Source organism: Odocoileus virginianus, chromosome 25 (genome assembly GCF_023699985.2).
Source record: "Odocoileus virginianus isolate 20LAN1187 ecotype Illinois chromosome 25, Ovbor_1.2, whole genome shotgun sequence".
NCBI classification, from domain to species: Eukaryota; Metazoa; Chordata; class Mammalia; order Artiodactyla; family Cervidae; genus Odocoileus; species Odocoileus virginianus.
The window spans coordinates 9,617,063-9,642,964 of NC_069698.1; the positions used below are offsets into that span (position 1 = coordinate 9,617,063).

The 25,902-nt window shown below is 38.2% G+C and overlaps 1 long non-coding RNA gene across 3 annotated transcripts in view; it reads right to left on the reverse strand.

Moving 5' to 3' along the window:
* The window catches only part of LOC110145000 (uncharacterized), a 232,436-nt gene extending 210,213 nt beyond the window's left edge, over positions 1-22,223 (reverse strand). For all 3 annotated transcript variants that reach the window (XR_011483524.1, XR_011483525.1, XR_011483523.1), the window contains exon 1: positions 22,095-22,223. This is a non-coding gene — a long non-coding RNA (uncharacterized lncRNA). The remainder of the gene's footprint in view (positions 1-22,094) is intronic.
* Positions 22,224-25,902: the final 3,679 nt, after the last annotated feature.

The window sequence follows — 25,902 nt, forward strand, 5'->3', positions numbered from 1 at the left end:
GCTTATAGTTTCCTTTGTTGTGCAAAAGCTTTTAAGTTTCATTAGGTCCCATTTGTTTATTTTTGCTTTTGTTTCTAAAATTCTGGGATGTGGATCATAGAGGATCCTGCTATGATTTATGTCGGAGAGTGTTTTGCCTATGTTCTCCTCTAGGAGTTTGATAGTTTCTGGTCTTACATTTAGATCTTTAATCCATTTTGAGTTTATTTTTGTGTATGGTGTTAGAAAGTGTTCTAGTTTCATTCTTTTACAGGTGGTTGACCAGTTTTCCCAGCACCACTTGTTAAAGAGGTTGTCTTTTTTCCATTGTATATCCTTGCCTCCTTTGTCGAAGATAAGGTGACCATAGGTTCGTGGATTTATCTCTGGGCTTTCTATTCTGTTCCATTGATCTATATTTCTGTCTTTGTGCCAGTACCATACTGTCTTGATGACTGTGGCTTTGTAGTAGAGTCTGAAGTCAGGCAGATTGATTCCTCCAGTTCCATTCTTCTTTCTCAGGATTACTTTGGCTATTCGAGGTTTTTTGTATTTCCATACAAATTGTGAAATTATTTGTTCTAGTTCTGTGAAAAATACCGTTGGTAGTTTGATAGGGATTGCATTGAATCTATAGATTGCTTTGGGTAGTATAGCCATTTTGACAATATTGATTCTTCCAATCCATGAACACGGTATATTTCTCCATCTGTTTGTGTCCTCTTTGATTTCTTTCATCAGTGTTTTATAGTTTTCTATGTATAGGTCTTTTGTTTCTTTAGGTAGATATACTCCTAAGTATTTTATTCTTTTTGTTGCGATGGTGAATGGTATTGTTTCCTTAATTTCTCTGTTTTCTCATTGTTAGTGTATAGGAATGCAAGAGATTTCTGTGTGTTAATTTTATATCCTGCAACTTTACTGTATTCATTGATTAGCTCTAGTAATTTTCTGGTAGAGTCTTTAGGGTTTTCTATGTAGAGGATCATGTCATCAGCAAACAGAGAGAGTTTCACTTCTTCTTTTCCTATCTGGATTCCTTTTACTTCTTTTTCTGCCCTGATTGCTGTGGCCAACACTTCCAAAACTATGTTGAATAGTAGTGGTGAGAGTGGGCACCCTTGTCTTGTTCCTGATTTCAGGGGAAATGCTTTCAATTTTTCACCATTGAGGGTGATGCTTGCTGTGGGTTTGTCATATATAGTTTTTATTATGTTGAGGTATGTTCCTTCTATTCCTGCTTTCTGGAGAGTTTTAATCATAAATGGATGTTGAATTTTGTCAAAGGCTTTTTCTGCATCTATTGAGATAATCATATGGTTTTTATCTTTCAATTTGTTAATGTGGTGTATTACATTAATTGATTTGCGGATATTAAAGAATCCTTGCATTCCGGGGATAAAGCCCACTTGGTCATGATGTATGATTTTTTTAATATGTTGTTGGATTCTGATTGCTAGAATTTTGTTAAGGATTTTTGCATCTATGTTCATCAGTGATATTGGCCTGTAGTTCTCTTTTTTTGTGGCATCTTTGTCTGGTTTTGGAATTAGGGTGATGGTGGCCTCATAGAATGAGTTTGGAAGTTTACCTTCTTCTGCAATTTTCTGGAAGAGTTTGAGTAAGATAGGTGTTAGCTCTTCTCTAAATTTTTGGTAGAATTCAGCTGTGAAGCCATCTGGTCCTGGGCTTTTGTTTGCTGGAAGATTTCTGATTAGTTTCGATTTCCTTGCTTGTGATGGTTTTGTTAAGATCTATTTCTTCCTGATTCAGTTTTGGAAAGTTATACTTTTCTAAGAACTTGTCCATTTCTTCCAAGTTGTCCATTTTATTGGCATAGAGCTGCTGGTAGTAGTCTCTTATGATCCTTTGTATTTCAGTGTTGTCTGTTGTGATCTCTCCAATTTCATTTCTAATTTTGTTAATTTGGTTCTTCTCCCTTTGTTTCTTAATGAGTCTTGCTAATGGTTTCTCAATTTTATTTTTTCAAAAAACCAGCTTTTAGCTTTGTTAATTTTTGCTATGGTCTCTTTAGTTTCTTTTGCATTTATTTCTGCCCTAATTTTTAAGATTTCTTTCCTTCTACTAACCCTGGGGTTCTTCATTTCTTCCTCTTCTAGTTGCTTTAGGTGTAGAGTTAGGTTATTTATTTGACTTTTTTCTTGTTTCTTGAGGTAGGCCTGTAATGCTATGAATCTTCCCCTTAGCACTGCTTTTACAGTGTCCCATAGGTTTTGGGTTGTTGTGTTTTCATTTTCATTCATTTCTATGCATATTTTGATTTCTTTTTTGATTTCTTCTATGATTTGTTGGTTATTCAGAAGCGTGTTGTTTAGCCTCCATATGTTTGAATTTTTAATAATTTTTTTCCTGTAATTGAGATCTAATCTTACTGCACTGTGGTCAGAAAAGATGACTGGAATGATTTCAATCTTTTTGAATTTACCAAGACTAGATTTATGGCCCAAGATGTGATCTATTCTGGAGAAGGTTCCGTGTGCACTTGAGAAAAAGGTGAAGTTGATTGTTTTGGGGTGAAACGTCCTATAGATGTCAATTAGGTCTAGCTGGTCCATTGTGTCCTTTAAAGTTTGTGTTTCCTTGTTCATTTTCTGTTTAGTTGATCTATCCATAGTTGTGAGTGGGGTATTAAAGTCTCCTACTACTATTGTGTTACTATTAATTTCCTCTTTCATACTCGTTAGTGTTTGCCTTACATATTGCGGTGCACACTTTTTGACTGAATTATTTTTTGGTATGAGCTGCATGGGCTACTTGAATATTTTGGAGATTAATTCTTTGTCAGTTGTTTCATTTGCTATTAAATTCTCCCATTCTGGGGTTTGTCTTTTCATTTTGCTTATAGCTTCCTTCCTTGTGCAAAAACTTTTAAGCTTATTTAGGTCCCATTTGTTTACTTTTGTTTTTATTCCCATTATTCTAGGAGGTGGGTCATAGAGTATCCTGCTGTGGTTTATGTCAGAGAATGTTTTGCCTATTTTTTCCTTTAAGAGTTTTATAGTTTCTGATCTTACATTTAGGTCTTTAATCCATTTTGAGTTTATTCTTGTGCAGTGTGTTAAGAAATGTTTTAATTTCATTCTTTTATACATAGCTGACCAGTTTTTATCCATTGCATATTTTTGCCTCCTTTGTCAAAGATAAGGTGCCCATAAGTGTGTGGACTTATCTCTAGGCTTTCTATCTTGTTCCATTGGTTTATATTTCTGTTTTTGTGCAAGTACCAAACTATCTTGATGACGGAAGCTTTGTAGTATAGTCTGAAGTCAGGAAGGTTGATTTCTCCAGTTTCATTTTTCTTTCTCTAGACAAAATCGCTTTGTCCATTCAGGGTCTTTCTGTGTTTCCACACAAATTGTGAAATTATTTGTTCTAATCTTGTGAATAATACCATTGGTAGTTTGATAGGGATTGCACTGAATCTATAAATTGCTTTGGGTAGTGTAGTCATTTTCACTACATTGATTCTTTCAATCCAGGAACATGGTGTATCTCTCCATCTGTTTGTGTCATCCTTGATTTCTTTCCTGAGGTACTTTTAATATTATAAATTTTCTGAAGTAACTCCTTGATAAAATTTCAAACAAGTCTGGTGGGGGAGCTGTCCATGAAAGAAGGCAGAAGAGGTAGAAAAGATAGAATTGATATTTGGACCATTTGCTCCTGACTTGGGGTTTGAAAATGGGTAGAACTCCACAAGAACTCCAAAAAGCTCCCGGTGAACCTGAGAGAACAGTATAATAGTCATAAGAAGAACTTAGGAAGACAACTGACAACGATGAGTAAATTTAAGTTTTATTTCTTTTTTCACATTTCATCTTCTTTTTTCCATACAGGTCACCACTGAACCAAACTGCTCTTTTTATAAGGAATATTGGGTTTCTGCTGATAAGGAAATCAGTCCTTTCATGTTAAGACAACTTACATATTGGTAATGAGAGAAAGATGTCAGCAAAATATTAGATCCCTGTGTTCACCTTTTAAAGATATCTTCATTCCTTTCAAAAAGTTTTTTGAAGTTAGCTGGCTTATGGCCATGGGTCCACTTTCCTACCCTTTCCCTGGTGACCACCATCAATTCTTTGGCCTCCCTGCTATTTATGGATCCTTTCACAAGAAAGGATCCTCCACCTCCACTGACCTCAAGACAATTTTCAGAGTTGTAAGTCATAACTTATACATAAAATCTTTAATAATTCTGATGCATATGCTTTGTGATGGTAGGATTCTGTGGGAAATGAGTACAGGAATAATCACACACTTGATTTAACATAGTGCAGAACAGAAATACCAGCTCCAGATTTGCAAGATGATTCATGATCCAAGTCAATTAGCTCAGAGGAAACAGCATTTCAGAGTCATGGGTGACCACAAGAATTTTAAAACTCTACAAACAGGCAGAAATTTGGGGGCAGGGAATTTTCACATGGCTTGAAATGAGAAGCTGACAAACTTCTATCTCTAGAGAAATCATCTGGCATAGGGGTGACTTGTGAAATGCCACATTAATTAGGAAAACCTAAAGATTCCAAAGGGGACCCTATCTACTGAACAACAGAAAGACTGTCCAGGCTAATGCTATGTTTAAAGAGATTATTTTCATTCTCATCTAGGATGCATGGCCCCCAATAGCCACCAAGTGATTTAGGAAAATTTTCTGGTGCCAGTTTATTAATACTTTCTGAACAGCTCAGCCTTGATAAAAAGCAATCAAAAAAATTATTATGCATCTCAGTAATACCAGGAAGCTAATTCTATTTCTATGCCAATAAGCCTAACTAGCATTAAAAGAGAGTTGTTAGGGATGTTTGTTTGCCTGATTTTTCCAAGGGTGGCAATACTTCTGAGGGGGTTGGGAAGAATGTCCTTTGGCTCCACCCTAGATGAGGTTCACTGAAGTTGACTACGGTCCTCGTAAGCACCTTGATTTGGCATTGACACTGAAGAAAAACAATCATTATTCAAAAGAAAAAATATAGAAAAGTTTGAAATGGACTATTAAGCAAAAAAATATTCCCTTTCCTGATAGTTCTAAGTGAGTATTCTCTTTTCCTTCATTTGGCTGTGCTCATGAGTAAAATAAGATCACTAAGGACAAATCTAATCAATATGGCTTACCATAATCAATCTATATCATCTATACAAAATTTCATGATACATGTTAATTTGCTAAATATAATTTGTAAAGTACGTGCTACTAATGTGATACTATACAAAGTATGAACTAAGTGAAATGTGTCTTTGACTCCCCCACATGTTGCCTTTCTATGATTTTTTCCCCATCCCCTATATCCTTCATCTAGACCACAAGTCACATGAGGCTACCTAAATTTTAATTAAAATTAAATAAAATTTAAAATTCAGTTCCTCTGTTGCACTGGCTACATTTCAGGTGCTCAGTCATAACATATACCTAATAACAACTATAGTGAGTAGTGCAGATAAACAAGATTTTCATCATTGCAGAAGGTTTTAATGTACAATGTTGGTCTCGACTTTTAAAGCTTCTGTGATCCCTCTTTGGCCAGTATTCTCCCCACCCAGGTTATGGCTTACCAAGCATTTCCTCATGTTTTCCTTTCTTCTACTTTTATTACTTTCATAACTTTTCTGAGTTTTCTCATGGTTCGCCACAGAAAATTCTGTTTTGCAATTCCTTCTTCGAAAACCTTCCTCAAAACTTAAATAACTGGATAAACTAATTCATATCTAGACAATTTGTGGGTGCACAGAGACGACATGTTGTTTCTCCCAAGTAACACATTTGTATCTTATTAGAAAGCTTCTAGAGATTTACATGTATTTACACAAAGGGTTGATTCTAAAATGCGTGGCTTTGAGCACCATGGTAACAGGAATCTTGGTGAATAGACCTCACAGAGCAAGAGCCTTTAGAGCACATTTCAAAGTACCTTATCCTGTTGGCCTGCACATTTATAACAGCCTTGGGTCACTATGTTATTTTGTCTCCTAGGAGTTCTGGGAAATCTGTGTCACCACAAAAGAAGTATAATTATGCATCTGACACGGAGTAGGGATAGTAGGTCAAAAGATGTTTGTTTTGCTTGTAACCATGAAAATTTTTAGAGCTCAGGGTGGGGTTTGGGTACCGTAATCCATTTATTCTTTGCCCATTCTGGGCTTCTTGCCAAGGAATCATACAAATGACAATCATTAGCAAAAATAAGAGATAATATTCTTTAATAATAGGTTGACAAATGTTCCTTTCTCCCCCAACAAAGGGCTCCGACAAAAACTGAGCTGGCAAATGTAGCTTAGGCCAGAAGACATTTAAAAAAGAAAGTTAAGAAGGAGGCAAGGAACTGGCAACTATGCCTGGGACAAAAGTCTTCTTTATCCTTTTACCACAAGCTGCAAGAAGTAAAGGTAAATATCCACCTCCCCAGAAGGCTTTTGTTCTCTTAATGTGTTCCCAAAAAAGAGGTAGAAGAGAAAAAGAAGGTAACTGGATCTGAATCAAAAGCAAGTGATAAGCCATTCATAGTGCTCCACATTCTAGATTCAGCTGATTGATTTTCTGCAGTGTCATTTAACTTGATCTCTAGATATAGGAATTTTTATAGAACCAAATCTAACTGCATCTTCAAAAAAGGAATAATCAATAGGATCTCTCCAGTGTTTATTTTGGATTTTAGGGTTTTTTTTTTAATATTATTTCTTATTTGTCAAAGAATTAGTAGCACACAGCTTTAATAGCGGAGTAGTGCTAAAAGGTTAACAAAAAGGCAGTACTCTAATTTAACTGTAACCCTCCCCAAAACTACCACTTTCATCTTTTCTTAGCTGTTTTTTCTGTTTTTTTTTTTTTTCTGGTAGTTATTGGAATATGTCTAAATACCATTTTACACTATTATCACTCTAAAAAAACATTTTATTATAGAAAATGTGAAAAACATACAAAAGTTAGAAAATAGCATAATGAATCCACCCGAAGGACCCATCATTTGGCCAATCTCCAATCATCTAAACAACCACTCACTTTTTTACCCACTCATCTCACTGTATTTTTTAAGTAAATAATATCAGTTTAATTTTACATATCTCAGTATATATCACTTGAGGTACAACATTTTTAAAAATCTTTTAAAAAATATAATCACAATACTATTATCCCACTTCCAAATTTAACAATTATTCCTATTATCAAATATCCAGTTATTGATATTTTTCCAGCTGTCTTATAATTTTTTATGTTTGGTTTATATAAATCAAGATGCAAACACAATTCTCTTTTTTCTGTGTCATTTAAGTCTCCTTTCTTTTAAGCTATGGCAGGCAATTTTGCTCCCAGGGACAGATTGCTCCTGGCAATCTCTAGAAACGTTTTTGGTGGTTACAACTTAGAGGCAAGAGCTCAAAATTCCAATGGCTTCTGGTTGGTAGAGACCAGAGCTGCTGCTAAAAATTCCACAATGCACAGGATAACCCCAACCACAAACAATGACTTGGCCCAAAATGTCAATAGTGACAAGGTTGAGAAACCCTCCACCCTTCAACCCTCCCTCCTTATTTCTAGATCAACAGACCACTAGTTTTTTCCTGCCTTCTAGATTTGCTAATTGAATCCCCATTTTGTCTTATGACATGGTCCTCATTCTCTATAACTTGTATAAATTAGAAATAAAAAGGGAATAATTTAAAATATTAAACCAATAGAAAACATATGAAGTAGTAATATTTCTGGGTGAAAATGTGAATCAGGCAGTTGGATTATAGATTATGCTGAAATAGCCTACAAAAAGGACCACAAAACAATGCTACTTTACACAGTCAGCAAAAAAAAAAAAAAAAGACCCGGAGCTGACTGTGGCTCAGATCACGAACTCCTTATTGCCAAATTCAAATTTAAATTGAAGAAAGTAGGGAAAACCAATAGACCATTAAGGTATGGCCTAAATCAAATCCCTTATAATCATACAGTGGACATGAGAAATAGATTCAAGGAACTAGATCTGATAAGAGTCCCTGAAGAACTGTGGATGGAGGTTCCTGACACTGTATAGGAAGCAGTGATTTAAAACCACCCCAGGAGAAAGAAATGCAAAAAGGCAAACTGTGGAGGCCTAACAAATAGCTGTGAAAAGAAGAGAACCAAAAGGCAAAGGAAAAAATGGAAAGATACACCCATTTGAATGCAGAATTCCAAAGAACAGCAAGGAGAAATAAGAAAGCATTTCTTGGTGATCAATGCAAAGAAATAGAGGGGAAAAATAGAATAGGAAAGACTAGAGATCTCTTCAAGAAAATTAGAGATACCAAGGGACCATTTCATACAAAGATGGGTACAATAAAGGACAGAAATGGTATGGACCTAACAGAAGCAGAAGATATTAAGAAGAGGTGGCAAGAATACACAGAAGAACTATACAAAAAAGATATTCATGACCCAGATAACCACGATGGTGTGAGCACTCACCTAGAGCCAGACATCCTGGAATGAGAAGTCAAGTGGGCCTTGGGAAGCATCACTATGAACAAAGCTAGTGGAGGTGATGGAACTCCAGTTGAGCTATTGCAAGTCCTAAAGGATGATCCTGTGGAAGTGCTGCACTCAGTATGTCAGCAAATTTGGAAAACTCAGCAGTGGCCACAGGACTGCAAAAGGGCAATTTTCATTCCAATCCCAAAAAAAGGAAATCCCAAAGAATGTTCAAACTACCACACAATTGTACTCATCTCACACGCTAGCAAACTAATGCTCAAAATTCTCCAAGATGGGCTTTGACAGTGCAGGAACTGAGAACTTCCAGATGTTCAACCTGGATTTAAAAAGACAGAAGAACCAGATATCAAATTGCCAACATCCGTTGGATCATTGAAAAGGCAAGAGAATTCCAGAAAAACATCTCCTTCTGCTTTATTGACTACGCTAAAGCCTTTGACTGTGTGGATCACAACAAACTGTGGAAAATTCTTCAAGAGATGGGAATACCAGACCACAGAAAGCTGAGCACCAAAGAACTGTATGCAGGTCAAGAAGCAACAGTTAGAACTGGACATGGAACAAAAGACTGGTTCCAAACAGGGAAAGGAGTACATCAAGGCTGTATATTGTCACCCTGCTTATTTAACTTATGTGCAGAGTACATCATGAGAAATGCTGGGGTGGATGAAGCACAAGCTGGAATCAAGACTGCCGGGAGAAATAGCTGTCACCTCATATATGCAGATGACACTCCCCTTATAGCATGAAAGCAAAGAGGAACTAAAGAGCCTCTTGATGAAAATCAAAGAGGAGAGTGAAAAATCTGGTTTAAAATTCAGCATTCATAAAACGAAGATCATGTCAACCAGTCCCATCATTTAATGGCAAATAGATGAGGAAACAATGGAAAAAGTGACAGACTACTTTCTTGGGTTCCAAAATCACTGCAGATGGTGACTGCAGCCATGAAATTAAAAGACACTAGCTCATTGGAAGAAAAGCTATGACAACCTGGACAGCATATTAAAAAGCAGAGACATTACTTTGCCAGTTCAGTTCAGTCGCTCAGTCGTGTCTGACTCTTTACAACCCCATTAACCACAGCACGCCAGGCCTCCCTGTCCATCAACAACTGCCGGAGTTTACCCAACTCATGTCCATCGAGTCGGTGATGCCATCCAGCCATCTCATCCTCTGTCATCCCCTTCTCCTCCTGCTCCCAGTGCCTCCCAGCATCAGGATCTTTTCCAATGAGTCAGCTCTTCCCATCAGGTGGCCAAAGTATTGGAGCTTCAGCTTCAGCATCAGTCCTTCCAATGAACACCCAGGACTAATCTCCTTTAGGATGGACTGGTTGGATCTCCTTGCAGTCCAAGGGACGCTCAAGAGTCTTCTCCAACACCACACTTCAAAAGCATCAATTCTTCAGTGCTCAGCTTCCTTCACCCTCCAACTCTCACATCCATACATGACTACTGGAAAAACCATAGCCTTGACTAGATGAACCTTTGTTGGCAAAGTAATGCCTCTGCTTTTTAATATGCTGTCTAGGTTGGTCATAACTTTCCTTCCAAAGAATAAGCATCTTTTAATTTAATGGCTGCAGTCACCATCTGCAGTGATTTTGATGCCCAGAAAAATAAAGTCAGCTACTTTTTCCACTGTTTCCCCATCTATTTGACACGAAGTGATGGGACCAGATGCCATGATCTTAGTTTTCTGAATGTTGAGATTTAAGCCAACTTTTTCACTCTCCTCTTTCACTTACTTTGCCAACAAAGGTCTATATAGGCAAAGCGATGGTTTTCCAGTTGTCATGTATGGATGTGAGAGTTGGACTACAAAGAAAGTTGAGCACTGAAGAATTGACATTTTTGAACTGTGGTGTTGGAGAAGACTCTTGAGAGTCCCTTGGACTGCAAGGAGATCCAACCAGTCAATCCTAAAGGAAATCAGTCCTGAATATTCATTGGAAGGACTGATGCTGAAGCTGAAGCTTCAATACTTTGGCCACCTGATGCAAAGAGCTAACTCATTTGAAAAGACCCTGATGCTGGGAAAGATTGAAGGCAGGAGGAGAAGGAGTCAACAGAGGATGAGATGGCTGGATGGCATCACTGACTCAAGGGACATGAGCTTAAGCAAGCTCCAGGAGCTGGTGATGGACTGTGAAGTCTGTGTGCTGTAGTCCATAGGGTGGCAAAGAGGCGGACACAACTGAGCGAGTGAACTGAACTGAATGGTTTAAGGATGAAATTAATGACCAACTATGTAATTCTTGAATTCTCAGCATCAGGTTGCATAATGTAGGAATCTATCATACTACCATTTCCTTCTTGCATGAGCCTCTCCTGTCAGACGCTACATATGTGTCCCTGCAAGTCTACCCTTCAGCCTGCTGTGACCGGGAGTGCTGGCCTGTACACAGCATCAGTGGACTCCTTTGCTCTCTCTCTCTCTGAGTCTGGCTCAGTCAATAGACATACTTATTTTCCTTTAGTGCTGAGAAAAAAAATTCCAGAAAACATGCTTAAATCTTAGGATGTCCAGAAATCACATCACTTACTTTTCTTACCCTTTCCTCTTTTTTTTTCTAGTTTTTATTATTTTTCATTTTTAGTTCTTACATCTTCAGGAATGTAACCAGACATAATTAAGGAATTATGTTACTAACCAAAAGTTATTTAAATGGGAAAACATTACTTCTGTTGACTCAAAACAGAGGAAGGAAGCTCAAGCAAGAAGACAAGGAATAGAGGCTTCCTCATAGTAACTGTACGTGACTCACTGGCCTTGTTTGTAAGCACATACGAGACATCTCCTGAGTACACCTCAACACATTGGAAGTCAGGGACATTTTAGGTTAATGGAATCCTGGGTCATCAGAAGAGGTCTGACAAAGCAAACCTGGGGCTGATTAAAGAAGAGCTCTTCTGCCAGTGTGTGGTACTGAAATATGGGGCAAGCTGCCTAGAGAATACTCCCACAGAGGGGGGCACATCCTCATACCGAGCCCAGCACTGACAGAGGGGGGACTCGTATAATTGTCTGTTAAATGCAAGTTCAGTATATCTTACTGAAATTTTTCTCTCTCAAAAATTTGAGGAAGCACAAAAGAGAACACTTAATCTGTCATTCTTGTATTTTCGGCTCAATTGTGATCAGAAAGGAAGAACTGCTTAGTGAAGCAGAAGTGATAGGACATTAAAATGTCATGAGCGCTCCTTGGAGAACTGGCTGATTTCACAGCTGAGGCAAGGAAAACACCAGAAGAGCACAGAGTATCCTAAACAATAAGGAAAGACTCAAAAATAAAGGATGCAAACACGTGAAGATGGCGTAAGAGCCTGAAAGAGTACCCAATAGCCAAAGGTGAAAAATATTTACCAACAGATTAACTGAAATGAATATAGACTTATAACCCTAACAACAAAATTAAGATCCATGAATCTATCCTTTTATAAATAAATAATGACATAAACCAATGAGAGAGAAGAGATAATTCTTCCTTACAAAAGCATTACATGAGCTGTCAACTCATACCTGCTAGAAGGACTATTATCAAAGAAATACAAATGTTAATGAGAATGTGGCTAAGTGGTAAAGAATTTACCTACTAGTGCAGGAGATGTGGGTTCAATCCCTGAGTCTGAAAGATCCTCTGGAGAAGGAAATGGCAACCCACTCTAGTATTCTTGCCCGGAAAATCCCATGGCAAGGGGCCTGGTGGGCTATAGTCCATGGGGTCAAAAAGAGTTGAACACAGTTTAGTGACTAAACAACAAATGAGAATGTAGAGAAATGGAAAACCTCGTGCACTGTTGGTGGGATGAAAATTATTTCAGCCATTACAGAAAGCAGGATGAGGTGTTCTTCAAAAAATTAAAAATAGAACTCCCATATGACCCAGGAACCTCACTTCTGGATTAATAACCTAAGTAAATGAAAACAATATCTGGAAAAGATATCTGCACCCCCATGTTCATTGCAGCAATTTGCCCAACATCCAAGACATGGAAACAATATAAGCGTCCATTGATGGATGAATGAATAGAGAAAATATTATATTTATATATCATATGCATTTATATTTGTTATATGTTATATAATTCAGCCATATATCTTACCATTTATAAGAACACAGATGGATTTTGAGGGCATTACTCTAAATGAAATAAGTCAGACAGATGAAGACAAACACTGTATGATAGTCCATGTACATAGAATCTAAAAAAGTCAAATTCATAAAAATAGAGAGTAGATTGATGGTTGCCAGAGGCTTGGAGTTTTGCAGGGTGGGGACATGTCAAAGGACATAAACTTCTAACTATAAGATGAATAAATTCTTGGGACTTTAAGGTACAGAATGGCAAATATATTTAACAATACTATATTATATACTCAAAAGTTAAGGGAGTAAATCTTGAATGTTATGCCTTCACACACAGAGAAAAAATGCTTATTATGGGAGGAATACAGGTGTTAACTAAACAAACATTGTTGTGGTAATTATTTTGCAACATATATGGATATCAAATTATCACATTGTATAACTTAAATTTACATATGTTATTTGTCAATAATATTTTAACAAAGCTGGAAAAAATTAGCACAACTTTATTTCCTTAAGTTTGGTTTAAATCAGGCTATTTAAAAAAAAAAAAAAAAAGGAAAAATTTCAATTAACACATAGAAAATAACAACCAGAACACGGAAAGTAAGGTGTACTTCAGGATGTTAAAATGAGTGGGTGAAAGTTTAAGTGAAAAAAGGATATTTGCATGTTCTCAAAGAAACTCCCACAAAATATTGAGTAATAAGAAGAGGGAAATAGTAACTTTTTAGTGGAGATCCTAAGAGACACTAACCTAGCTAACTGATCAAAGTTAACAACCCTAGTAAAGTACTTTCCAGAATCATCTGTGTTATAAAAGATAAAGAAAAACTAAGGCATTGTCACAGATTGGAAGATACTAAGGGAATGTGACAACTAAATGAAATGTATGATCCTTGCTTGGATCCAGGAATAGAAAAAAAAAAAAAATAAAAAGAATATTTATGGAGAAATGAGTGAAATCCAAATGAATTTTGTAATTCAGTTAATAGTAACTGAATTAAAGCTTAATACATCGTTTTGGTAATTGTTCTATAATTATGTAAGATGTTAACAAACACAGGCTGGTGAAGGGTATATGCGAACTCACTGGGCTATTTCTTCAACTCTTCTGCAAATCTAAAATGGTCTCAAAATAAAGAAGTTTTTAAAATGTGATGAGCACATCTTGGAATTCCTAGGACAGGAGGTCTGGAACACTTTGTAAAATCAGCACACACTCATTCACCATTGGGAAACAGTTTCCAAAAGCTCAGAGGAACGACAGACATGATCTCATATCCAGAGATCCTAGAGGGAAAGTGATTCAAGAGAAAGAATGAACTGAAACAAAAACATTAAAAATATGAGAAACTTGTGAATCATCTTCCTGCCTCTTCCTTTTCCCTACATTCAATCAGCCACTGAATCCTATCAATTCTACCCTCAAAATGCCACTCAATTCGAACCCGTATTACTCTGCACTGAACTAGTTGTATGTTCATCGTCCTCTTGACTAATGACTTCCCTGTCACAAGTTTTCCAAAGTCTAACATATCCTGCATCCACGTTGCCAGAGTTGTTTTTCTAAAAGAATCTATTTCCCTTCTCTGTTCAAGAACATTCAAGTTGATTCCATTTGGAATAAATCCAAAGCCCTAGGAAAACATTTACCACTCCTCCTCATTTAGCTGTTCCCTAACTTCAGTCTCGTCTCTGCTCACTCACCCGAGAAGGACTCTACTCCAGCTGCAGAACTAACTGAAGCCCAGTATATATTATGTGGCTTCTGTTCATGTTTCATTTATGAAACAGTCACTTAGTCATTTAGCTCAGTCACTCCATCGCATCCGACTCTTTGCAAACCCATGGACTACAGCATGCCAGGCTTCCCTGTCCATCACCAACTCCAAAAGCTTACTCAAACTCATGTCTATTGAGTTGTTGATGCCATCCAATCATCTCATCCTCTGTCATCCCCTATTCCTGCCTTCAATCTTTCTCAGCATCAGGATCTTTTCCAGTGAGTCAGTTCTTCACATCAAGTGGCCAAAGTATTGGAATTTCAGCTTCAACATCAGTACCTCCAATGAATATTCAAAACTGATCTCCTTTAGGACAGACTGGTTGGATCTCCTTGCAGTCCAAGGGACTCTCAAGAGTCTTCTCCAACACCACAGTTCAAAAGCATCAATTCTTTGGTGCTCAGCTTTCTTTATAGGCCAACTCTCACACCTGTACATGACTACTGGAAAAACCATAGCTTTGACTAGATGGACTTTTGTTGGCAAAGTAATGTCTCTGCTTTATAATATGCTGTCTAGTTTGGTCATAGCTTTTCTTCCAAGGAGCAAGAGTCTTTTTATTTCATGGCTGCAGTCACCATCTGCAGTGATTTTGGAGCCCAAGAAAATAAAGGGCACAAACAGAACCTTGTGCACCAGGACCCAGGAGAAAGGAGCAGTGACCCCACAAGAGACTGACCCAGACTTGCCCGAGAGTGTCCAGGAGTCTCTGGTGGAGGCGTGGGTCAGCAGGGGCCCGCTGCAGGGTCAGGGGCCCTGAGCGTGTGCATGGGAGCTTTTTAAGGAGGTAAGCATTATCTTCATTACTTCCATCATAGTTTGGCCTCAGGTCAAACAACAAGGAGGGAATACAGCCCTGCCCATTAACAGAAAAGTGGATTAAAGGTTTACTGAGCATGGCCCCGCCCATCAGAACAAGACCCAGTTTCCCTCTCAGTCAGCCTCTCCCATCAGGTAGCTTCCATAAGCCTCTTGTCCTTCTCCATCAGAGGGGAGACAGACTGAAAACCACAATCACAGAAAACTAACCAAACTGATCACATTTATGAATAGGATATCACATTACCCAGCTTCTCTGTCCCACAAACTCTTATTCATTCTTGATCAAACATCACTTCTATTTCAGGCTTCTCTGATTTTTCACAGCCCCCTTATCCCATTCTACATGCTCTACAAGCAAGACTAATCCTGTCTCTCTGCTATGCTCCCACAGAACATTGTGATTACTCTTAATAAGCATATGCTATATTTACTGTATATGGCTTGTAGTATACAAGTTGGCTTACCTGAGTAGAGTATAAGTCTTCTGATGGTAACACTCATATCTAATTCTCCTAACAATCTCCAGTCTGGACCCACTGCCTAGCAATTAAAGGCCTGTCAACACCATTGAATGGGGTGAACTGATTTAAAATATAACCAAATCTGATTCCTAGGGAATGCAGAGAGAAACAGTTAAAGGAGTATATATATGGATATACATGTTCCTGTTGAACTTAAATTATTAAATGACATTGAAAAAAAACTAGGAGGAAATAAAAGCCCTATGATTGTAGATGGACCTAAAAGAATAGTATTCTAACAAGAATACTAATAACCTAAATATTTTAGGCTTGTGAAAAATGTCATTGACAACAGAAAGGATCCTATTAGCTACATCAACTTTAAGAAAAATAAGTAAGGGGAAAGCCAGCTATTTATGAAAGATAAGAATAATGTCAAAGATGAAAAGTAGGAAAAAATTACTCAACTTTTTATTTACATCTTCATCAAGGAGAATGATGTTCACCTTATAAGAAGAATCTTGTTAAAGGAAATAAAGCCAGGTTGAAAGAACTAGTTATCAGTTATATTCCAGATTCAGTTATATCCCTGCACCTGAAAACAACTTGATGATATTAATCATTGACATGGAATCATTCTCAGAAATCCTTAAAAAATTATGAGTTGATGCAGTAAAATAAAAAATTTCAATTAAGAACTAAGTGAGAGAGAGACCAATGCAAATCAGTGTTCTGTGAACAAAATGTGAACTTCATTCACAAGGAACTGTGAGTTTCTCAGTTTAATATTAGACTCAAATGTGATCACTCACCTAGAGCCAGACATCCTGAATGTGAAGTCAAGTGGGCCTTAGGAAGCATCACTATGAACAAAGAAAGTGGAGGTGATGGAATTCCAGTTGAGCTATTTTAAATCCTAAAAAATGATGCTGTGAAAGTGCTGCACTCAATATGCCAGCAAATTTGGAAAACTCAGCAGTGGCCACAGGACTGGAAAAGGTCAGTTTTCATTCCAATCCCTAAGAAAAGGAATCCCAAAGAATGCTCAAACTACCACACAATTGCACTCATCTTACACTCTAGTAGAGTAATGCTCAAAATTCTCCAAGCCAGGCTTCAGCAATATGTGAACCGTGAACCTCCAGATGTTCAAGCTGGTTTTAGAAAGCCAGAGGAACCAGAAATCACATTGCCAACATCCACTCGATCATCAAAAAAGCAAGAGAGTTCCAGAAAAACATCTATTTCTGCTTTATTGACTATGCCAAAGCCTTTGACTCTATGGATCACAATAAACTGTGGAAAATTCTGAAAGAGATGGGAATACCACACCACCTGATCTGCCTCTTGAGAAACCTGTATGCAGGTCAGGAAGCAACAGTTAGAACTGGACGTGGACTAACAGACAGGTTCCAAATAGGAAAAGGAGTATGTCAAGGCTGTATATTGTCACCCTGCTTATTTAACTTATATGCAGAGTACATCATGAGAAACGCTGGGCTGGAAGAAGCACAAGCTGGAATCAAGATTGCCGGGAGAATATCAATAACCTCAGATATGCAGATGACACCACCGTTATGGCAGAAAGTGAAGATGAACTAAAAAGCCTCTTGATGAAAGTGAAAGAGGAGAGTGAAAAAGTTGGCTTAAAGCTCAACATTCAGAAAACTAAGATCATAGCATCTGGTCCCATCACCTCATGGGAAATAGATGGGGAGACAATGGAAACAGTGTCAGACTTTAGTTTTTGGGGCTCTAAAATCACTGCAGATGGTGATTGCAGCCATGAAATTAAAAGACGCTTACTCATTAGAAGGAAAGTTATGACCAACCTATATAGCATATTAAAAAGCAAAGACATTACTTTGCCAACAAAGGTCCGTCTAGTCAAGGCTATGGTTTTTCCAGTGGTCATGTATGGATGTGAGAGTTGGACAGTGAAGGAAGCTGAGCACCGAAGAATAGATGCTTTTGAACTGTGGTGTTGGAGAAGACTCTTGAGAGTCCCTTGGACTGCAAGGAGATCCACCCAGTCCATCCTAAAGGAGATCCATCCTGGGTGTTCATTGGAAGGACTGATGCTGAAGCTAAAACTCCAATACTTTGGCCACCTGATGCGAAGAACTAACTCACTGGAAAAGACCCTGATGCTGGGAGGTATTGGGGGCAAGAGGAGATGGGGACAACAGAGGATGAGATGCCTGGATGGCATCACCGACCTGATGGACATGAGTTTGAGTAGACTCCGGGAGTTGGTAATGGACAGGGAGGCTTGGCGTGCTGCTATTCATGGGGTCGCAAAGAGTCAGACATGACTGAGTGACTGAACTGAACTGAACTGATACAATACTTAATAGAAAGATGGTTTACCAGATATTATAAAGCTGTGCTGACCACTATAATCACTAGTCAAATCTCATCATTTAAATTATTTAAGTTTTTAAAAAATAAAAATCAATTCTTGAGTCACACTAGTCACATTTTAAGTACTCAGTAGTCGCATATGGCTAGTGGCTACCATACTGAACAGCATAGGTAATATTCATCACTGCAGAAAGTTCCTTTGGACAGTCCTGTTAAAGGAAGTAGTGAGCACTGGGAACCAGTATCATTTACAGAGAATGTTATACTGAACTAATAAAATTTCTATTATTTCATAGGATTGTTATACTGTTGGAGACAGGGAGTATGTAGATATAGACTATATCAATTTCAAAAAAAAATCCAACAAACTTTCTTGTGAAACCCTAGTTGATTAAAAACATAGAAATATGGACAAGTTATAAAACAACTGAGCAAACAATTGTCCTCACAGACAGCTGATTAATGAATATAATTTTGGAAGAATGATTTACTGGTTTTCTCCAAAATCTTGTCATTGCTCCTCTCTTGCAAATTTTTCATGAATAATTTGCTGACAAATAAAAGGAATACTTATCAAGCTTTCAAACAACTAAATAACAGATTATGTCATAACTTTCTGGAGGACAACTTACTGAAACATATAAAAACCTGTTACAATTTTACTTACTTCTTGAGTCACAGTTCTACTTCCTCAGGAAATAGTCACAGATGTTTGCAAGGCTTTAGCTACATGGTATTATTTCTAGCAAAATATCTGGGGGAACTCTAAATGTCAAGTCATGAGACTAATCAAACAGCAATTAATTTGCATTGATCATCACTATATTTCCTATGCACTTCAAGGGTATTTTTAAAATATATCAAATAAAAGATGAATGAAGTGAGGAAAAAATAAAATTATAAAATAAATTATGCCATAGATCATATGCATCACACATGTCTGGTATTGCAATAAATGTATATGTACTGTGTGTATGCATAGAGGGATATATGTATGTACATAGAGATGAAGACTAGACAGAGATATACTAAAATGCTAATAATATTTAAACTCTGGCAAGGAGTTAGGGAACATCTTTGTTTTCTCCTTTTAACTCAAGATTTTTTAAATCCTGTCATGAATAGATGATTCTTTAGCATAAGGACAACATTTTGAATAAAGAGCAATGGATAATACATTTGCTTATAGAACCGATATTTTAAAGGAAGAAAACACATTCAACAAGCTAGAATAGTGGATCAAAATTAACAAGCAGCAGCTTACTAGGAGCATATAAAATGCCCAGCTTTTAAGTTCTTAAAGTCCTCTGGATAAAGTACAGTTTTGCAAAGACTGACCTAACAATAAGTTTGTTAAAATAAACACAGAAATTTTAAATGCATTTAGTAGCACAATTCCAAAAGGGTGGATACAAACTTAAATTACATTAACAAGATATTTTGCCCAAAACAGGGAGAGTAATAATGGTCCCTCTGTTCTCTTGGTGTTCACTGGTCTTCCTTTTTTCATACAATGGAGCTTACCCAGGCAGGGGGTTGAAGAATGGGTAACTAGGAAATTAATATTTCCTAGTATTGTATAGGACTTATATTGTATGAGACTTAATATCCTATACAAGATAAGAACAAATTAGCCAAATTGGTGCTCTTTAGCTTAAAATATGAAAAACTGTAGGAATTCCTAGATAGTTGTTTTCATGCACAGAAGAGGGACTAGATGGTATATTAGGTCACCAACACAGATAAGCGATAGGAGGTCAGATTTCCACTTAGCATAAGGAAAAGGGGCAAGTAAAAACTATACTCACCTCACAAAAACCTACACACAAATGTTTATAAGCAGCTTTATTCATCATTGCCAAAACATGGAACCAACCAAGATGTTCTTTCATAGGTAATGGATGAATAAACTGTGGTACTTCCAGACAACAGAATATAATTCAGTACTAAAAAGAGATGAGTTGTCAAGGCATGAAAAGACACAAATGAATATGAAATGTATGTTACTGAGTGTAAAAGGACAATCTGAAGAGGCTACATACTCTGACTCCTGCTATATAGCATTCTGAAAGAGGCTAAACCGTGCAATAACAAAAAGATCAGGGGGTGCCAGGGCTTAGTGGAGAGGGAGGGAGGAGTAGGCTAAGCAGAGAGGATTTTTATGGTAGAGAAACTTCATGACAGCATAGTCGTGGATACATTTCATTACACATGTGTCAAAACCATAGAATGTATATTATCAATAAGGAAATCATGAATAAGACTCTCACTAGAACCCAATCATGCTAGTATTCTGATCTTGGACTTCTCAGCCTCCAGAACTACAAGAAATAAATGTTTACTGTTTAAACCACCTGATCTATTCTACCTTGTTATTGCAGCCTGAAATGACTAAAACAAATACTTTCTGCTTTTAAACCTAAAGTAATGTACCTCTGAGAATATACAATGGTAGGCCAGTAGACACCAAAAGCCTCAGTGTAATATAATATCTTTCAAGAGCACTCATTTCATTTGAATTTTTAAAAAAAAAAATTTAAGGGTTATGTCACTCTTTAAAATACAAAATACACACAAATTTTAAAAATAAAATAGAGGAATGTCCTTTTTGACATGAAGTGTTTCTAATTTTCCCCCAGGCCTCACCAATGGACAAGAAATACAAATTCACACTGCCCTTAGAATACTGTAGTGGAAAAGTTAAGAGAAACACTTTTTCACTATGTGCCAAGAACTATATGTTCTGCAGAAGAGGAAAAAGTATGAACAAAGGCCCAGTTGTACCTTTCAAGAGTTGGCTGTTCAGAAGGATGATGGGCATAGATACCCCATAGGATAAAAACACTGATCTCTGATGGAGGGCAAATATGATTAACATCCTATACCAAGAAAAGCAACAACATCTTTCCTAGTTGTGGAATTAACTGCCACTCAACAGTACCATGCCAGTCCTGAGAATGTGATTTCATAACTGTCCTAAATAGGTAGCAACACCCAGGATCTGCTGTCTAAAGAGTGCATGGTTGACCTTAACTGACATCTCTCAAGGGAAGATTCAAGTTAAAGCCTACCTTATCCATGGAAGGTCCAGTCTTTATTGGTGCCATGGACATAAACAGATATTCTAATTAATTTCCCTTTTATGCTTCCCTTTTTGAAGTATATTTATTGTCACACAGCGTATGCAGGAAGAAGAAGAAAAACAACTTACTTCCATGGCTGGTGAACTTGACACATTGTGTATATCAACATGAACCAAATAAAAAGAGAGGCAAGATGAAGTGAACATGTGAAAAGGAGAAATGTTAAATATATAAAAATAATGAAATATATCTTAAAAATCATGCACTGTCACAAAAACTAAAGCATTTCTATTGCTACATTCACATAATCAATAAACTGAAACTAGTCATACAGAGGCATACACTCTGCAATCCAGAAAGCTTATTTAATTGGTGAAAGACTCAAACCAGGTTTTTGAGACAAAAGGTTATTTCTCAGCAGGATCCCAAAATTCAGAGTATCATTTCGGACCACACCAACATAACATCATTATTAATTTCTATGCTTGCTGCGTAGTTTGCACATCTCCATCATCCAGGTTTCTGTGTGTAGAGATGAAAATGATGGAAATTACACAAGCCACACCTGTGAGGCATTGGGAAATTGGATGACCTTGAATAGGTTACTCAATCTTAGTCATATGTAAAATGTGGAAAATACCTACCTCATTATGTGAAGATAAAATGAGATAATGTACAGAAAGTGATAGTGTCTGGCACATGGTGGGTGCTTTTGAAAATAGTTGCTATTCATTTGCTATTGCAGTCTCTACAACTAGGGTTTGTCCCTCCTCAACAAACTGCCAAATGACTTGCCAAACACTGCAAGAGATGCATGTGGGTCTGTGCTACCCTCAGAAAGTGAGGGAGTTATGGAAACCACCTTTCAGGGGCCTTTGAAACACACAGGGACGGGTGTATCCAGACCTATCTAGGAGACGATCTATATGGGTTTTAATAACCTGCCCAAGCTTGTGTCACTGACAAAGCCCAATAAAAATTCCCAGGAAATAAAATAGAATCTGAGTAATAAAGTCTAACCTTTCTTTCTGGTTTTCTTTGTGCTTTGTCTAGGGTCACCGGCTCACAGGGCGCAGTGTATAGAGTGCTCCCGAGGCCCTTCATACCAGGGTGCGCCCGAGAAAAGATGGCGCAGACGCCTCGGCTCCACGGACCGCGTGTCCCTTGGCGACTCAAGATGGCGGCGGCCGGCCGCGCGCAGAGGCGCTGCGCAGAGCCCTCAGCGGCCCCTTGGCCTTCTCCTGAGAATTCCCCCTCCTTGAAGAGATCTCTGTAAAGCGGCCCCGCCCCTGACCTATCAGAGGAGTTCATGCTCTTGAGCAGGTGTGCCCAACCTCCAGACCTTAAACTCCTTTCAGATCAACCATGGCATTAGATAGAAATAAAGTGCACAATAAATGTAATGCGCTTGAATCATCCTAAAACCATCCCCACCCCCCACCCCCATACTCGGTCCATGGAAAAATTGTCTTCCACGAAATCAATCCCTGGTGTCAGAAGTATTGGAGACCGCTGCTTTAGAGTGTGAGCTCACTTCTATCCATTCTCTGTTCAAAGAAGTTTTCCTTTTCTTCTGGATCAGATTTGGTCTGTCCGCGTCTATGGGTTAGAAAGTCCCCAGGCAGAAGGACCGTTGTTGGGGACTGACTCAAAACGGTCAGTCACAACTGCAAAACATTGCAAACTCTTTCCCAGAGTGATCAAGAAGTAAGCCCTGGAAGTTTAGTTTTAAGCCCTCCTCTGTGGGCTTTAAATTTGTGAAAATATTATATGCTTCCTCAGAGCGGTGTAAGATTCTTGGCAGGCATGGATGGATTAATCTAAAAGGTATCAAAGCCATCGTAGTTATTCTCCCCCAGAAGAGTTCCGTAGGGATTGACCCATAACCAGGACACGCCATAGACAGACAGCAGCCCACTCTGCACAGGTTATCTGGTGTGGGGCTAGGTGGGATGGGATGTAAATGAAAGTGAGGAAAGAGATGAACAGAGTAAGCTGAAGTGCCCCAAGGCATTGGTACATGAAAGCAGCAAGGCACTGCCCTCTAATACTAAAGGTGCTTAGGGAATGTAGAGTAGAGTAAGCTGCCTTTCTATATAAACCCACATCAAAAGGCAGAAGGGAATGCTTATAGTTCTCTTCATGATAAAACAGTCAAAGAAGAAAAGAGGCAAGGATGCAGCAAATTGACATGCAGATGAGACCCACAGAGATCAAATAGGTTGTCAAGGATGTTCACAGCGAAATGCTAGTGTGGAAACTCAAGCCTTCAGGGAAGTAGGAAAGATCACCAGATTCTCACCCCTGGTGAGGCTACTCCGTGACACAGGTGAAAAGCCAAGTACCCATCTTAGATTTTATAAGAAAATGTGAAAAATGACTGAATCATAGAAAAACCGTCACTCAAGCCTTTGTAGAATATACAGATGAGAATGCGTCCAAGAAATCTCAAATCTGTCTACAGAAGTGAAATATTTGGGAATGAAAGTAAGCTCTGCTTTCAGCATGAGGAAGCCTTGAGGCTTAACAGTCACATGTATTTAAGTTTTCACTACCAGGTTAGGGCAGATAGGCAAATCAGACTTATCATTATAGCCTGCCAGAAAATTATGATGTCTAGAGTGTAGCCCGAGACCCAAGCTTGAGTAGGTGCAAATCAGAAAAGCAACTTGAGGGATTTCCCTGGCAGTCCAGTGGTTAAGAATCCACACTTCCATTGCAGGGGGCATGAGTTTGATCCCTAGTCTGGGAACTAAGACCCCTCAGGCTGCGTGGCCAAAAAATAAATACAAATGAATTTTTAAAAGAGAAATAATTAAAAGAAGAAATCAATTTTTGAAAAGAAAAGCAGGTTAATTTTCTCCTTCCCCTCTGGGCCGGATGGAGCCCACAGCAGCTATGGGAATCTTAGAAGGAAGGCTTCAATTTGTGGGAACCAGTGATGGTTCATGGGGATGGAATTGAGAGTTCCAAGAAACCTACTGCAGGATTCAGACTTGCCCAGTTATGTTTAGAAAACTGAAGAATGTGTTGACAGAAGCCCATTTTTGTGTGACTGGGAAGTCTCTAAGGAGAAAACCCAGGTTGAAAGAGTTATGCATAATGAGCTCCACTAACCACAAAGAGTTTTATGAAGGGATGGATGAGGGGTGTGGACCCAACATGGCGGCACTAACTCTCGAAAGTCCCAGTTGGACTGATGTTTGAGACCTGGAGAGAGGAAGGAGACCAAGCTAAAATCTGAAAGGGGTGGGTTTAAAATTCAGCAAGCCCTCAGCACAGGTGTGAGGCCTCACTTCCAGAGTATGACACAGAAAGGGTGTGTTCCCCTTTGCCACGGCCTGCCCCACCCCACAGCAGTGGCTTCCCAAGGATTCCAGGGTCCATTAACGCCTAGAGGACATGCAAATGATGCCCTGTAGTAGTTAAGTAGTTCGGGAGCACGTATGACACTGCCGTCAGTGGTGAAGAATATTCAGGGCACATTGTAAAGAACTGAAGCTCTTATGAGAACAAAGGGACCAGGGCCTGTGTAACTGTGATTATTCTGTTCTAATGAGACAATATCATGTTCTTGTTTAATCACATGAGCTCAGGAATCAAATGACCTGGGTTCAAACTCAGGTTCCACGCTAACTGTGCAAACAACTCACCAATGTCTCTGGGTCTCAATTTTCACATCTATTAAGTGGAGATAATAGGCAGGACCTAACTCACAGACTCATTGAGAGAATTAAATAAGTAAAAAGCTCAGAAAAGTTTCTGGTACATAAAAAGGGCTCAACAAGTATTAGGTTTGTTTCTTGTTTTTTGACTAATGAGTGTACCCACTGGTTGGTGATAGCTAAAAAAAATTCATGAAAGAAATACTTTCTTCACCAAAACCAAAAAAGATTTCAATCACTTACATCAAATCTACATGCACAATTAGGCTTGAAAGAGCGTCTGGGAGCTATACTGGGGTTCACTGATGCATATGCAGGTACTTCCTCTTCCAAAAATCACTTAAAGGAGCCTACAGCTCTAAAATATAAAAATAGGTCTAAATAAGCAAGAATCAGAACATAAAATGGAACCAAGATAGAGCTAAAAAACATACACACTTGCTAGCTGAACTATATAATAGAGAGGTCAAAGGCCTTTCAAGATACATAGAACCCTGTTTTGATGTGCCCTAATCTGGCAGGGATGGTGGGACATGGTAATTGATATTAATGTTGCCCTTTTTATATTCCAAGTGCACAATTGTGGTGGAGATAGCATATAGCTGCTGTCACACTATGCAGCCTGTGTACAGAGTCCTATCAAAAGACAAGGAAGAAGTAAAGAAATAAAACTCAATTCTGTTTCCCTGCCTCAGAAAAAACAACTCCTTGGACCAACTTAAATATGGAAACCTAGAGAGACAAGCTTAAAGTAGTGATTTGCATGGGTGCCAATCAGAAGGGTCAAATATCTTCACTTATTTTAAATACTCTTTATCATCCAGGAATAATTCACCAATCCTCAATAGAATTCACTCTACAAAGTCGGTATATTAAAGAATTGTTGTTAGAGTGTGTGCAGGTTGCCATGCAAGCAAGCAATTTGTCCATGTGATCAAAGCCAGTTGGAAAATGCTGAGTTAGGAAAGCTGGGTACCAATTTGGCAAACATAAAAAGATGTCCCCTGGAACCTGAACGAGACAATATTATTTTACAGTTTTAAAGGAAAAAAGTATTTAACACATAAAGTTCAATTTGATTGGAGTATGTGATCATGCAGGCTCAGGGACATGGAAGAGACGAGAAGAGATGGGGAGTTTCCGGTGAGTTCGGCTTCCTCAAC